The 12,716-nt window shown below is 40.8% G+C and overlaps 1 pseudogene; it reads left to right on the top strand.

Annotated features, from left to right (window-relative positions):
- The first annotated feature begins 9,573 nt into the window (after positions 1 to 9,573).
- Positions 9,574 to 10,408, top strand: LOC124973662 (chromatin target of PRMT1 protein-like; annotated as a pseudogene).
- Positions 10,409 to 12,716: the final 2,308 nt, after the last annotated feature.

Here is a 12,716-nt window from a genome sequence, read left to right as displayed (position 1 = left end):
ACAGGGAGTGCAGGGTTCCCTGCGAGCCGGGTGTCCCCAGTGGGTTCAGGGTTCCCTGTGGGGAGAAGTGTCCTCTCTGGGTGGGAGTTTGAAGAATGCAGTGATGCAGGGGGAGAAAAATATTTCAGAAGAGTGGGAATCATTGGTATTTGTGCTGGGGGGAGGTGAGTATTGCTAAATTGAGGAATTAGCCTTTATTGTGTGGGGAGTGGGAGCCCTGGGTTCCAAGCAGTAGGCTGATGGGATGAAATCTGGGCTTAAGAGGGATCTGAGTGTCGTAAGTCTTGAGAGGAGTGAGGGAAGCTGATGGACAAATGAAGGGAGATACCCAGAGGTGGGTGGGCCCAGAGAAGGTCTTGTAGAAGAGGGACTGCACCTGACTCTACAGCTGGGGAGGAGCTGCTGGCAGTTACTGTTAATGTATGCTATAAATTATCAGAAACCACCTCAACCACCCTGAAGCAAGACGTTGCTCAATCATGGCAAACCTATAGACTGAAACATGTTGGGGCATTGATAATGTGCATATGAAAACATTGGAATGGTATAGAAAAAGTTTGTCTTGAATCTGGCATGAATGGAGCAGGGTTCCAAAAAGCTAGTCAATGCAATAAAGATGCCTCTAGGAAGTAAAAGCAAAGTGTGAATGCATCTACAGACAATAGATTTGGTTAAGTACTTTTCCAACATTCTGCTTTTATGTTATCTTTAATTTTTTTATGTTAAGAATTGTTTTATAATAATAAGGAAGTTTTATCCTTTTGCAAAGGACCTCTTCAATTTCACTGCCAATCCACTATAAATTTGGGAAAATGAAACTCCCATGGAAAAGGAACTCTCCTGCATTAACAGGAACAAGGAGGAATCTTTACTAAAATGACTTCATCTGAGCTTTTGCTGCCAACTCCCAGGCCAAGATCAGGCAGCCAGTTGGAATCTGGGAGTAAGTACCATGAAATGTTTCATGGGAGAATTAGTGACACAATGTCTGTATGAATTTCCAGGCACTGAAACTAAGGAGTCCATAATTAAACCTCTGTTACACCTCAGAAACTATTTCAGGGGGAAGTACATCAGAAGAATAGCCAGGGAAAGCATTTGCAATGGAAAATGGTACAAATGTTGTCAATGGAATGAAGACATTAGGGGAGATTTAACTCTGCTCTACTCCCCACTGCCCACTTTCCCTCTGGATCCTTTGTTCTAATGAGCAAAATGATGACAACAAAGCTAATGGGCCTGAGGCCATAACATCAGGAAACTGAACAAAGAACATTTTTCACCATATATTCTCCTGTATGACTCAGTTCCTACTGGTCCTGGAGTCCTCAAGGGCTCTGCAGTTTTCACTTGTGAGGAATACAACTTGAAAGCCACACCACATATCTACCCCTTCCAGGTGACTGAAAGGGGGCACATGCATGGCTCCAGAGCATAAAACCCAGGGTCATTTGGACCTGTGATCCATGGCACTCTGCAGAAGCCCACTTCCTGAGCAATAAGTAGAATATAATTTGTTGTCTAGTGTAGTTCTGCTCACAAGCCAGTCTCAGTTAAATGGAGGGTGCTTTCCTGGATGAATTTGGGTTTTGGTTTCTGCTGTGGGGCAGTGAGACCAGCTGCCATTTACATGGGCTCTCACTAGGTTTGGCTCAGGATGTTACTTTCTGAACTGATGGGATCTCAGGATGGCCTGGTGTATGTGAGGGTGTAGCTGTATGTGCATGGGGGTTAGTTTGTACAGGCAAAATGTTGACTCTTTTTTTTTTTTTTTTTTTTTTACTATTAATATTTTACTATCTTTTTTATCACACATTTATTTATCCACCCCTTTATTTACTCATCAACACATTTAAATTTTTTTTTTAACGTTTACATAGGGTAATGATGTTTATTATATTTTTCCCCTCCCCCCCACCCCTCCCACCCCTCCCACCCCTCCCACCCCTCTTTTCCCTCTACACAGTCCTTCTTTCCTTCATTCTTACTGCTCTCCTTAGCCTAACTCTAAACCTAACCCTAAACCTAATGCTAGCCCGTCCCACCCCCCATTATATGTCCTCATCCGCTTATCAGCGAGATCATTCGTCCTTTAGTTTTTTGAGATTGGCTTATCTCACTTAGCATGATATTCTCCAATTTCGACCATTTGCCTACAAATGCCATAATTTTATCATTCTTCATTGCGGAGTAATATTCCATTGTATAAATATGCCACAGTTTCTTTATCCATTCATCAACTGAAGGGCATCTAGGTTGGTTCCACAATCTGGCTATGGTGAATTGAGCAGCAATGAACATTGATGTGGCTGTATCTCTGTAGTATGCTGATTTAAGTCCTTTGGGTATAGGCCAAGGAGTGGGATAGCTGGGTCAAATGGTGTTTCCATTCCAAGCTTTCTGAGGAATCTCCACACTGCTTTCCAGAGTGGTTGCACTAATTTGCAACCCCACCGGCAATGTATGAGTGTTCCTTTTTCACCACATCCTCGCCAACACCTATTGTTGCTTGTATTCTTGATAATCGCCATTCTAATTGGGGTGAGATGAAATCTTAGGGTAGTTTTGATTTGCATTTCCCTTATTACTAGGGATGTTGAACATTTTTTCATATATCTGGTGATTACTTGTACATCTTCTTCTGTGAAGTGTCTGTTCATTTCCTTAGCCCATTTGTTGATTGGATTATTTGTATTCTTCGTGTAGAGTTTTTTGAGTTCTTTATAGATTCTGGAAATTAGCGCTCTATCTGAGGTATGGTTGGCAAAGATATTCTCCCACTCTGTAGGCTCTCTCTTCACATTTCTGATAGTTTCCTTTGCTGAGAGAAAGCTTTTTAGTTTGAATCTATCCCAGTTGTTTATTCTTGCTTTTATTTCTTGTGCTATGGGAGTCCTGTTAAGGAAATCTGATCCTGAGCCTACAAGTTGAAGATTTGGACCTACTTTTTCTTCTATAAGATGCAGGGTCTCTGGTCTGATTCCGAGGTCCTTGATCCATTTTGAGTTGAGTTTTGTGTAGGGTGAGAGATAAGGGTTTAGTTTCATTCTATTGCATATAGTTTTCCAGTTTTCCCAGCACCATTTGTTGAAGAGGCTATCTTTTCTCCATTGCATATTGTTGGAACCTTTGTCTAGTATGAGAAAATTGTATTTATTTGGGTTTGTGTCCATGTCCTCTATTCTGTACCATTGATCTACCTGTCTATTTTGGTACCAATACCATGCCGTTTTTGTTACTATTGCTTTGTAGTAGAGTTGAAGATCTGGTATTGCAATACCCCCTGCTTCGCTCTTGCTACTGAGGATTGCTTTAGCTATTCTAGGTTTTTTATTCTTCCAGATGAATTTCATAATTGCTTGCTCTATTTCTGCGAGGTACATCATTGGGATTTTAATTGGAATTGCATTGAATCTGTATAGAACTTTAGGTAGTATAGCCATTTTGACGATATTAATTCTGCCTATCCAGGAACATGGGAGATCTTTCCATCTTCTAAGGTTTTCTTGAATTTCTTTCTTTAGTGTTCTGTAGTTCTCATTGTAGAGGTCTTTCACCTCTTTTGTGAGATTGATTCCCAAGTATTTTATTTTTTTCGATGCTATTGTGAATGGGGTAGTTTTCCTAATTTCTCTTTCTGAAGATTCATCACTTATGTATAAAATGCATTGGATTTATGAGCATTGATCTTGTAACCTGCTACTTTACTGAATTCACTTATGAGTTCTAAAAGTTTTCTGGTGGAATTTCCAGGTTCCTCTAAATATATAATCATGTCATCAGCGAACAGGGATAGTTTGAGTTCTTCTTTTCCTATTCGTATCCCTTTAATTTCTTTGGTTTGTCTGATTGCTCTGGCTAGAGTCTCAACGACGATGTTGAATAGAAGCGGTGAAAGAGGGCATCCCTGCCTTGTTCCAGTTTTTAGGGGGAACGCTTTCAGTTTTTCACCATTTAGAATGATATTAGCCATGGGCTTAGCGTAGATGGCCTTTATAATGTTTAGGAATGTTCCCATTACCCCAATTTTTTCTAGTGTTTTGAGCATGAAGGGATGCTGTATTTTATCAAATGCTTTTTCTGCATCTATTGAAATAATCATGTGATTCTTAACTTTAAGTCTGTTGATATGGTGAATGACATTTATTGATTTCCGAATGTTGAACCAACCTTGCATCCCTGGGATAAAACCCACTTGATCGTGGTGCACTATCTTTTTAATATATATTTGTATGCGATTTGCTAAAATTTTGTTGAGAATTTTTGCATCGATGTTCATTAAGGATATTGGTCTGAAATTTTCTTTCCTTGATGTGTCTCTGTCTGGTTTAGGTATCAGGGTGATATTGGCTTCATAGAACGAGTTTGGTAGGGTTCCCTCCTCTTCTATTTCATGGAATAGTTTGAGGAGTATTGGAATGAGCTCTTCTTTAAAGGTTTTGTAGAACTCGGCTGAGAACCCATCTGGTCCTGGACTTTTCTTTGTTGGTAGGCTTTTGATGACCTCTTCTATTTCATTGCTTGAAATTGGTTTATTTAAGTTGTGTATGTCCTCCTCGTTCAGTTTAGGTAGTTCATATGTCTCTAGAAATTTGTTGATGTCTTCAAGGTTTTCTGTTTTGTTGGAGTATAGATTTTCGAAATAGCTTCTAATTATGTTTTGTATTTCACTCGTGTCTGTTGTGATGTTTCCTTGTTCATTCCGAATTTTAGTAATTTGAGTTTTCTCCCTCTTTCTCTTTGTTAGTGTGGCTAAGGGTTTATCAATTTTATTTATTTTTTCAAAGAACCAACTATTTATTTTATTAATTTTTCCGATTGTTTCTTTTGTTTCGATTTCGTTGATTTCGGCTCTGATTTTAACTATTTCCTGTCTTCTACTACTTTTGGTATTGGTCTGCTCTTCTTTTTCTAGTGCTTTGAGCTGTAGTGTTAACTCATTTATTTGTTGATTTCTACTTCTTTTTTTGAATGCACCCCATGAAATAAATCTTCCTCTAAGTACTGCTTTCATAGTGTCCCAGAGATTTTGATATGATGTGTCTTTGTTCTCGTTTACTTCTAAGAATTTTTTTATTTCCCTCCTGATGTCTTCTGTTATCCATTCATCATATAATAGTGTATTATTTAGTCTCCAGGTATTGGAGAAGTTTCTGTTTTTTATTCTGTCATTTATTTCTAATTTCAATCCATTATGATCTGATAGAGTACAAGGTAGTATCTCTATCTTCTTGTATTTACTAACAGTAGCTTTGTGGCATAAAATATGGTCTATTTTAGAGAAGGATCCATGTGCTGCTGAGAAGAAAGCGTATTCGTTCTTTGTTGGATGGTATATTCTATATATGTCCGTTAAGTCTAAATTGCTGATTGTGTTGTTGAGATCTATAGTTTCTTTATTCAATTTTTGTTTGGACGATCTATCCAGTGGTGAGAGAGGTGTGTTAAAATCGCCTAGTATTATTGTGTTGTGGTCTATTTGATTTCTGGAATTGAGAAGGATTTGTTTGACGTACGTGGATGAGCCAATGTTCGGGGCATAGATATTTATGATTGTTATGTCTTGCTGATTTATGCTTCCCTTAAGCAGCATGTAATGTCCTTCTTTATCCTTCTGACTAGTTTTGGTTTGAAGTCCACATTATCTGAGATGAGGATGGATACTCCAGCTTTTTTGCTGTGTCCGTGTGCATGGTATGTTTTTCCCCATCCTTTCACCTTTAGTCTATGGGTGTCTCTTTCTATGAGATGAGTCTCTTGCAGGCAGCATATTGTTGGATTTTTCTTTTTAATCCAATCTGCCAGTCTGTGTCTTTTGATTGATGAATTCAGGCCATTAACATTCAGGGTTATTATTGTGATATGATTTGTATTCCCAGTCAATTGACTCATATTTGTTTTTGACATGATTTGGTTTCTCCTTTATTTGGCTATTCCTTTAGGCTAGCGCCTCCTGTTGCTGATTTGCATCGTTGTTTTTCATCTCTTCCTCATGGAATATTTTGCTGAGAATGTTCTGTAATGCTGGCTTTCTTTTTGTAAATTCCTTTAGCTTTTGTTTATCATGGAAGGATCTTATTTCATCGTCAAATTTGAAGGTAAGTTTTGCTGGGTATAAGATTCTTGGTTGGCATCCATTTTCTTTCAGGGCTTGGTATATGTTGTTCCAGGTCCTTCTAGCTTTTAGGGTCTGGATTGAAAAATCTGCTGATATTCTTATTGGTTTCCCTCTGAATGTAATTTGATTCTTTTCTCTCGCGGCCTTTAAAATTCTGTCTTTATTTTGTATGTTAGGTATTTTCATAATAATGTGCCTTGGTGTGGGTCTGTTGTAATTTTGTATGTTTGGAGTTCTATAAGCCTCTTGTACTTGGTTTTCCATTTCATTCTTCAGATTTGGGAAATTTTCTGAAATTATTTCATTGAATAGATTGTTCATTCCTTTGGTTTGTTTCTCTAAGCCTTCCTCAATCCCAATAATTCTCAAATTTGGCCTTTTCATGATATCCCATAGTTCTTGGAGATTCTGTTCATGATTTCTTACCATCTTCTCTGTTTGTTCAACTTTGTTTTCAAGGTTAAATATTTTGTCTTCAATGTCTGAGGTTCTGTCTTCCAGGTGTTCTATCCTATTGGTTATGCTTTCTATGGAGTTTTTAACTTGGTTTATTGTTTCCTTCATTTCAAGGATTTCAGTTTGGTTTTTTTTCAGTATCTCTAACTCTTTATTGAAATGATCTCTTGCTTCCCGTATTTGGTCTTTTAACTGTTGATTGGTGCGATCATTTAATGCCTGCATTTGCTCTTTCATCTCCTCCTTCAATGCCTGCATTTGCTCTTTCATCTCCTCATTAGCTTCCCTGATCGTTTTAATTACGTACATTCTGAACTCCCTTTCTGACATTTCTTCTGCTCTGCTGTCATTGGGTTTTATTGATGTAGTATCTAGGTTTGTTTGGGACATTTTCTTCCCTTGTTTTCTCATAATGGTCAGTTGTCAGTGGGACCCTGAGATATTGCAGTTTTCCACTATTGGCTTATAGTGTCCCAGTAGATTTCCAGTGTATCACCTCCCAGCCTTCAGTAGCCTGATGTCTTGGAGGAATCTGATAAAGCAGCTCATTCGAAGAATACTGCCCCTAGCCCCCTACTGGTTCCACGTTTTGGAACTGGCTCTGTGCAGAAATGCTCTCACTGTGGGCCTGCACCGTGCAGCTGTCCGTGTGGGAAGAGCCCACTGCCGGAGTGTGGAAGACTACCTTGGGAAGACTCAAGCTGCCCTGCCCGGCTCTGCTAAGCCACCTCTATCTGGGCCTGCCACCCGGGCTGAGCTTTACCCAGTGGGCAGACTCACCCGTGGCTCTATTTCAGTCCGAGTCTCTCTATGCCTCCCCCTCTTAGCTCCTGGGTTCTGGAGCGACCGGGGGTGCAGTCTCCCTCTAGGCCGCCATCTTGGATCTCCCCGTGAAGAGAGCCCGCAGCCGGAGTGGGCAGAGCTGCCTGAAGAGGTCTCCGGCTGCCCTGCCCTTATCCCTGAGGCTGATTGCAGATCGAGGCTCTCCGCTGGTTCTTTGCAGGAGTACACTGCACTGCAGCGGCTCCAGGACTCGGAGCCTGCTCTGTTCAGAAAGGCTCTCACTAGCGGGCCAGTTCCGTTCCGAGAACCTGGAGAAGCTGGCTGTGTGGGCGGGGCCCACCGCCGGAGTGCGCAGGACTGCCTGTGGATGACTCTAACTGCCCTGCCCGGCTCCGATAAGCCACCTCTATCTGGGCCTGCCACCCGGGCCGAGCTTTACCCAGTGGGCAGACTCACCCGTGGCTCCACTTCAGTCTGAGTCTCTCAATGCCTCCCCTTCTTAACTCCTGGGTTCTGGAGCGACTGGGGGTGCAGTCTCCCTCTAGGCCGCCATCTTGGATCGCCAAAATGTTGACTCTTAAAGAGTAGCTGCTGTGACTGGATGAGACAGTACAGACCAGTCTAAAACCACAGCTTCCCCAATCCAAGTCCTATGCTCCTCACTCCAATTCTGATAGTCTTCTTAACCTCCCTCAATTTTATTTTCCCCATCAAAATTCCATTTCACATTTACAGGTAAAATGAAAGCAATATTCTAGATACACTAATTTTGGAAGATTTTGATGACATGGACCCAGGAACATAATTCATGGGTTCAGACCCTATTCTCTCAAAACAAAGACTATGATCTGGAAGTCATCCTGCCCAATGCTGTCTGAAGATACACTACATTTGACATGCAGAAGAAATAAAAATATTTTAACTAGCATTCAATTAGTAAAAATAAAAACAAATGCTTTTACATAAAAGCTCACCGTTGTGTTCTTGTGAAGCACTAAATGACATGAGGTACTGGGGCATGCATCCCAACTTGGCAAGAGGGTCTGAATGCTTTTAACCCATAGCCCCTGAAGCCCTCTCCAAATGCTTTCAGCCTCCTTGGTCTGGGTACTGAGAAGGTAGAGCTGGCTACAGAAGTTCACATTCTCTATCTTCAGGGCAGGGGCATGAAGCTGCCCAAGACCTGAGGTCCAGATGAGGGGTTCTCATTCCCTAGGCCCTGCTCACAGTGTAAGGAATGCTAAAGACTGTTGTGTACATATCATGGAGCAAGGGACACTATCATAGGTCACCATCCACCTGAATCCTCTGCAAACCATTTAACTGCAATCCATATTTCTCCATAATGATATTCACTATCTAGTTAACAACTATGTGCCAATATCATTTCATAGAGACTCCAAAATCCCATGAAATGGTCTCTGTTGTGATTTCTTTAAACATTAGGAATTATGGTGGTATTTTCCCATGACATAAGAAAGTATCAAGTTAACTGATATATTTTTCCTCTAGTTTTTCTTTTAAACTTTGTCTATAGAAGAACTCAGTGTTGCAATTTATCTTATTTTTCTAACATTAACATACCAATACTTTATTGTTCTTGCTAGATACTTGAGCTGCTTGAACAGGTGTCAGAAGCTATTGATTCAAGTACAGGAAAAATGAGGTAAAATTTCAGTCTGAGTCTGAAAAATAAACAGGGGTGATGCCTTTGAAGAGAGGAAAGCAAATTCATTCTGTCATAAGAAGTCATTTTTTACTTCTATTTGAAAATGACCTCTCAGATGCCTCTTCCCAGGGTTTCTGTGGGAGATAGTGTGGGCTGAAATGCAGATGCTAAATTCTTCCCAGAATATCAAACACACCTGTGCCCACCAGGTAGTAAGCAGGTGTGCTGGCAGAATGGGGAGGATTCTCAAAAAAAGAATAAAGATGGGGACACCGAGCAGGAGTTGGTGGTGGCAACTGTGGTGGCACAGAGGAAAGGCAGAAAAGGGCAGGCCGGACGACCAGGCGGATTTGCTGGTTAGGTAGTTCACCTAAATGAACAAGCCTCACAATCTACATCTCACTCTTTTAACCAACTGCCCATCTACTGAACCTGAGACCCTCTGTGAACTCAGTTTCAGCCTGTCCCCAGCCCACATGCTGCAGCCATGGTGGCAGCCCCGGGAGGAGCACTCTCATCCATTTCTTTTGATTCTTGGGATTTGAAGATGGCTGCACAATCAGCGCTAAAAGTTGTGCTAAAAAGCACCACCAAGATGTCTCTAAATGAGCAGTGAGGCAGCCAATAGCAACTTCAGCTCCTTCCTAAGAACACATTACTTAAATGACCCTCGGGTTCAATGCACAAAAACTGGTTCTTTACTAATATGCTGAAGAACAAACAGTCGATGCCAGTGAATATTTGAGCTTTGATGCAGCAACAACAGCAGCTAGCCAGTGCCAGAAACAGAAGACTGGCCCAGCAGGTGGAGAATAGACCTTCTGTCCAGGCAGCATTAAAACTTAGCAGAAGAGCTTACAGCAGCACCTGGGTAAGAGTAACCTCCAGGCACAGTTAGGCCGACACATAGGGGTCCTGGCCAGGGGAGCAATTGGAGGAAGAGATCTGCCCATAATCCAGAGAGGCTTATCCAGAGGAGGACTCCATGGGGGATGAGCCACCGGAACCCTACTTAGGGGCAGGATGTGACTCCGAGGTCAAAACCTGCTCTAAGGTGGACAAGAGGTAGCACCCCAAATGGGCTTAAGAAGAGGTGGTGTTCAAGGCCATGGAGGTCATGGAGGTCCTGGGAGAGGGAGCCTAGGGCATAGAGCTATGGGTTGTGGCGGAATCGGTGGTAGAGGTCGGGGCATGATATGTCGGGGAAGAGGAGAATTTGGAGACCTAGGCTGAGGCCAAGGCCAAGTCCATGGGCTGGCCCTGTATTGACCAAGGAGCAGCTGACCAACCAGTTGGATGCATACATATTGAAAACTAAAGGACACCTGGATGCCAAGTTGGATGCCTGCATGGCATAGACAGATCCAGAAACCAATGATTGAAGCCTGCCTGCCTATCCTTCTGTGAGAAACTCTTGTTAAGTCACCACATCTCTAAATAACCTTGAGATAACAGATGAGAAGAAACCTGAATGATGCTAGAACCTATCACAATAGGTATGGACTTACCTGCCACCAGTTTGTGCATTTAGTGTGTTCCTTTTACTTTTTGATAGTGTGTTGTATGAAACCCTTTTTTTCCTTTGATTTAATTGGTTTTTGTTTTGTTTTGTTTTTTCCTCTCTCTTTATCCAGACTTATCTTTGAACATGAATGTGTTGACCTTGTGCATACAATGCTTTGCCTACCTCTGCCTCCCTTCTATTGTACACTGACATTTTGTGCTCCCACAAAAAACTCCCAGAAAGAGCCAGTTTTTATCCTTGATGCCTTAGTTTCTGAGATAGAATTCTGTTGTACACCCTGTTTAAATAGCCTCTTAGAAGTGCTATGAAAATATGGAGTTGAAAAATGTTTTGCTGCATTGTTAGTGTAGTAAGTTGGAAACATTGATGTTGCTACAGGGACACATAACAGGATACACATGGTATCTGATTTGATTGAAATTGCTACCAGGTGCTTTGATACCACATAGTTGGTAACCAGCATGCTAGATTTGATACGTGCACTTTCTACCATCAAATGAGATTCTTCAGCTTGCCTCTTGGCTTTGTATTATATTCAAAGGTATTGGACTGCCTTATACCTGCACTGGAGAGGAAGAAGTTATTTGGTTTGACTAGCACAACAGAGGGAAAGGAATGGGGGAGTAGGGGAGACCACTACTGGGAAGGATCAGGAACTACCTATACTGAAATGCAGTTATCATGTTTGTCCCAGATCGATTTTGGGCTTTTCCATTTGTTGGATTTATTTGATCCTCTTTTTCTCTTGAAGGTTTAAGTTCAACCATACTCTGTCAACTGTTCCAATTTCAGTGGAATCTTGTATTTCTGGTTCATTATAATTAAAGATTCCCACGATGCTCCCATTCAACTTGCCCTGGGCACACTCATTCTGCTTCATCGTGCAGATTTCCTCTGCACCTGACCTGAGAAGTCTCCTGACTCTCAGGAACTGCTAAAACAGAGAGGCCAGGCAGGGAACCATGACTTTGAACAAACCCATGGAGCAATGTCTCCTTAAAATCATCCACGTGTAGTCTGGGATGTATATGTGGACTTTTTCCTTATTAATGTCACTGTCGTTACTGTCTAACTTCATTCATTTATTGTAATCTGCTCCTCTCACAGTTGTGACTCAAATGCAGTATTCATCCTTAGCTGCTGTGCAGTACCTGTTCCTCTTTTGATGTGCTGTCAACATCTATTTAGGACATCATCGTGCCCAGGTACCCTGTTATCTGCACTTTACCAAGCTTGATTCTCAGCACCAACCTAAATATGCAAAGCATTTCTCTGGGCAGATGATGGTACAATAGGAATGTCTATCAGGGAAACAGATGAGCTGTGCTAATTAAGGGAATGAAAACTTGAGCCATAATAAGCTACTGTATCATAATGAGCATAAATTACATTGTCACCATTATTTACAATTTTGCATGGCACAGAGCCTTGCAATTATGTCTATTCAATTACAGCATTCAGAGGATTTTTAAATAAAGATTTCTCACTGTGACCAAACATTCCATTTGGAAGCCTTTGTGGTACAATAGAATTCAAAACCAGCCATTAAAGAATACAACACTGTAGAACCAGAAGAAAACTCTGGGCCAAGGGCCTAAAGTTTAGCAACTTTTTGAAAAAAAAAAAGAGAGAAACATTTGAGGACTTAGTAATAAATCACAATGACTATGACCTCTCTTTATGGTTGTAGAAAAATTGAATTGTATGGCAAATATTATTGTGGTTTAGTCAACTTGTTTTTTAATGTTGCTGGGGATGGAAACTGAGACTTCACACATGCCAGGTGAGGCTCTACCATTGAGCCATATCCCTAGTCTGGATCAATTTATTTCTAATAAAAAAAGGAAATAAAATGTATACCAAAATTTATTTAAAAAATTCAAAAATTTTGCTAGTGTTGAAAATCCCTTCTAAACTTTAAAAACATAAAATCCATAAATATGTACTGATTTATATTAAAGATAAAAAGACTCTTTTAAAACATGGTGTTATATATATTCTTAAAAGTAATTGAAAATGTGTTCTTAAATCATCAAATGTACAATGTTCAAATTCCCTTTCCTGTTGAGCCTTCTTTTTTAAACTCTAATCTGTCTTTTGTAGATGACTTTTTTTCTTCTGTGGATAAGCATGGGTGCTTGCCAATCCACTTTTTTTCTACCAAA

This window comes from Sciurus carolinensis, unplaced genomic scaffold (assembly GCF_902686445.1).
Source record: "Sciurus carolinensis unplaced genomic scaffold, mSciCar1.2, whole genome shotgun sequence".
Taxonomy (NCBI): domain Eukaryota; kingdom Metazoa; phylum Chordata; class Mammalia; order Rodentia; family Sciuridae; genus Sciurus; species Sciurus carolinensis.
The sequence above is the reverse complement of the archived record's forward strand: the minus strand, read 5'-3'. Positions and strand labels throughout refer to the sequence as shown.